Source organism: Cupressus sempervirens, chromosome 10 (assembly GCF_028749045.1).
Source record: "Cupressus sempervirens isolate cs-2001-9-10 chromosome 10, ASM2874904v1, whole genome shotgun sequence".
Lineage (NCBI taxonomy): Eukaryota > Viridiplantae > Streptophyta > Pinopsida > Cupressales > Cupressaceae > Cupressus > Cupressus sempervirens.
Window position 1 is genome coordinate 971,022,648 of NC_143127.1, and position 4,465 is coordinate 971,027,112.

The window sequence follows — 4,465 nt, forward strand, 5'->3', positions numbered from 1 at the left end:
ACACTTTATAATTCTTTGAAGTGTAAACAACTTGGAAATATAACTCTCAAAAATCTCAAACAATCTAATTAAATTGGGACAGGTGGCACTTTACCAGAGATGAAGTGTAGACAACATTTGTCACTATCATTGATATTTTTGTTAGTGTTGCACTAAGAAACCCATAACTTTTGATCTGTAATGATTATGGAAAAACTGTTTGGAGAAGATTTAGAAAACTAGGATTTCTTAAATATATCCAATGGTTGGATTAAAAGTTATGACCCATGAAATAGGATCTATTTTTCAGGCATCATTTTTTGGGTGTCATCGATGATTTTGATAGTAGTACATTAAAACATGTGTAACTTTCCATCCATCATGAATATTTTCAAACCATTTGGAGAAGGTTTAAATAATTAATTTTCTTCAAACATATCTAAAAATGAGATTTATCCAATAGCTGGATTATGAGTTATGCCTCCTGAAATATGATTGTTTATCTATCATCATTTTGTGACTGACATTGATAGTTTTGATAGTGTCTCACTCAATCACACATAAATTTTGAGCCATAATGAATCTCAACAATCTGTTTGAAGAGGATATGTAGAATTAGGTTTTACAACACATACCCAAAATTCAAATCAATCCAATGGTTGGATTGTGAGATACAGCCCCAGAAGGTTTTACAACACATACCCAAAATTCAAATCAATCCAGTGGTTGGATTGTGAGATACAACCCCCAGAATATGACTATTTTACTATGCTCTACATTTTGTGACTATTCTAGGTAATTGTGATAGACCCACAAACATATATTTATATCTTGCAAACCAGACTAAATTTTGAAGATTGCTCTAGTGAGCATTTAGATAGCTAGGTTGCATCCAACATATTTCAATTTTAGAAAGATCCAACGGTGGATTTGGGATTTATGTCCCCTACACCAAGACCAATTTTATCACTCCAAAAATTTCATGATTGTTAAATATTCTGATTCTTTTCATTTGCACAATCATTCTATTAATATCCTCCATATAATTCTAGTATCTCATTATATAAACCATTCAAAAACTAGTCCTTCATGATTTCCATTGTTGAGGTATGGGTATCACATCATACAATTTGTATATATTGACTATGCTTCCATGTGGATAGAAACCATTTTTTGTTTACATCACTTACTGGCATTTACAATGGAAGAGTTTAAATACTTGAATTGAGAGATCTTTTTCTTGATTGGTGTGTAACTTATGGTTGCTTAATTTTGGCAAGAATATAATCTTCCATTACCCATGCATGTTTCACAATTCTCTGAGATGGTCTTGAAAACATTTATACAAACCAATCTAAATTAAGCCACAAAATGTGTGGAAAATTATGAACCCTTCTTCTGCACCTGATTGCATTAATGGTATGAAGGATAATCTATGACCTTGGCCTTAAAAATGAACCTTCGAATTTGTAAACTAACAAATTGCATTTTTGAACTGGAAATGAATCACTAAACCTAAGCCAATTGATTATACATTTGAACTTCTTAGAATGAACTATTGAACCTATGAGAGTATATCGAACCACTTTGAACCATTTAAACTACTTTGAACCTTAGTTCAAAGAGGTTCCAGATTTCGCACTGAAAATTTTAATCAATAGGTCTATGTTGGGTACCAATAGGGGCTCTAACTGTGGGACTTTTTTGACTAAAAAATAGAGATCTCTAGTGATCTTTGGAAAAAGACAAGTGCCTTATCCATTGGGCAGTAGAGTAACCAAGAAGAGGAAAACTAGGAGCTAGTTGTAGAAAGGGCAAAGGTGAGCAAGGAAAAACCAACCAACCTAAGCTACTAGCAAGCATGAAGCTTGCACATTATTCAAACTAACACTACACACACCAAAAAAATATTTACAATATTTACAAAGGTAGGAAGAGAACCTACCATGAGAACCAAAAGAAAGAAGAACTCATGTGAATCCATTTACTGGCTAGGAAAAGTAAGAGCCCTTTCATAGTAGTAGGTTGTGCTTTACTGGAGCAAACTATTGTCTAATGGCAATTTCTTCAATTTTGAAGCTCAAACTTGCAGTATACAAAATTTTAGCAACCCAACACTCTGTCCCAAAAAACCAAAGCTCGTCATAGCATTCTTCATCTTCAAATGCTTTTTCTATGTCATCTTTCAAATTAAGAAAGATCTCCAATCGAGGAGAACAAAATTAAGGAAATTTTTCATTGGTCTCCCAACTACTGTCTACAATGACTCGTTTATTCTCATAATCATGAGAATCATGCTTCACTATCAAACAGAGAGAATTCATATAACATGGGATCAAATTTATCAAAACCAATTTTTCCAACTTTATCAAAAATTGGGGCATCATCAAATATGTAAATAATTTGATCTTTCTTTTCTCCCAATGAATATTTAGATTTCATAACATTATTTTCAATATAATCACATCCAAAAGAATGAAATGAATTACCAAACAAACTCTTGTAGCCTATTTTCTTTGTACTCATACCTTGACTATCCAAAGAGGGATCTCCTTTCCCAAGAGAAGATAAAAATCTGCATACGATGTCTTCTTCTTCCTTATACATGACAGTACCACCCAACATTTTAACTGATTTGCCAATAGGCCGAGAACTGATTCCAACCTTTTCTCCTTCCATCAAAGTTTCAGCATTTTCTTAGAATATATTTTCATCATTTAATGGTGGATCATAAGACCGAAATAAAGGGTTCTCTTTGATAGTAGTATCTTCACAAAACCCCACTGGTAAGTATAGTGGATTGGGTTTACTCTAGATGACCTTATCTCCCAGCTTTTCATAATTTTCTTCAATCTTCTTTGCTACTAGTGTGTCTAGTTGGAACTAGATTACCTCCACTAGAAGTGCAAGATGATCATCTTCTTGAAAACTACCCAACTCAAAGGTGAGTAGATCTATCTCTGTTTCAACATTCTTACTATTTTGAATGAAAGTCTCATGCTGAAGCTTATCATTTTCATATTCAACTAGTGATTCTTTCTTTTCAAAGACAATAGGAGAATCTTCTTCTTTCTCTTCTTCTATGCATGGTGGAAAAGATTTTAGCTCTTTACTTTCAACCGGATCTAGATCAATAACTAGACCATACTTAGAGGGATCCTCTTGATGATGGAAACTTTCTCCTTCACTAAGAAGGACATCATTTGACACTTCCAATGGGTTATCCACTAGCTAGAAGTTGGTTTTAATTTGACTTTCTTTCTCTTCTTTTCTATCATTGCTACAAGGATTCTCACTTTCGCTTGAGCATTATTGTTCTCCCATATCTAGTTTTCTTGTGAATCAACTATGGCTATTTGGGTTTCTTTCTCACCCAAAACCAAAAAATTGTAAGAGATGAAATGTGAATTTATAACTAGGGGTTCACAATCATCCACCTCTAAATGTGTCTTCAATTGAGACACTTTCTCCTCAAGCTCTTGCAAGTCTTTTAACTTATGAAATCTCATATAGAGGTTTCTTCATAGCAACCAAGACGTGGCATCATCTTCCAAACTTATATTATTCCTGAAAGATTAAGAAATGCTTTCTTTATAGTTGTCCACAAATTCATGTAACACTTTATCATCTATTTGATAAAGTTCCATGAGAGAAGGGTTTGGCCTTGATCTTCTCATGACTTTTATAGTTGGCATGATCTTTGCAATAGAGTTGCCAGTCTCCTATGCATGGAGATAATCATAATCTAAGGAAACAATTAGTAGGCACTAAATCTTTGATTCCATTCCCCAGTAGAGTCGCCAAAAATTTGTTAGTGAATAGATTGTCCTCCAAAGAGAAATATATAAAATAACTCCAAAGCCCAGATAGGAAGACTAAATATGCACTAATAGTTGGGCCATTTTGCTATTGAAAAGCGTAAATGCCCTTTGAATTTATTCGGGTATAGCTCCCCATGCATGATTTACAATGAATTCATAGCAATACAAATATGGATTCTTTTAACCAAAAAACACAAAAGGTTTACAAACATCTATTTGTAAACATAGAACAAATGCAGAGAAACTAAGTGACTAAAAGAAAATGAACAATGTATGACACAAAGTTCATTTACTCAAAATTTACATAACATAAATAACATAGAGAAAAGACAAACTATTCATCCCAAATACACAAAAAGAATAGAATCAAGTCCAAAGGATAATCATGATCACAATTGAATGCAACAGATACACATTCAGAGAAAATCAATACCACTACACATTCAGAGAAAATCAATACCACTCCAAGTTGAATAATGATTAGAAAACATACATTTACATTCAAAGTTTTAATATACTTCTATTATCCCCTCTTTGAACACAACAAAATGACAAAGATTTTTTTGTTTTTGTACAATAATCATTATCTAGAAATAAAAATTCCCTTCCCTTGCATTACAACATAACAGGAAATAATAGAAAAACTCCTTCTCTTGGAAGCCCAA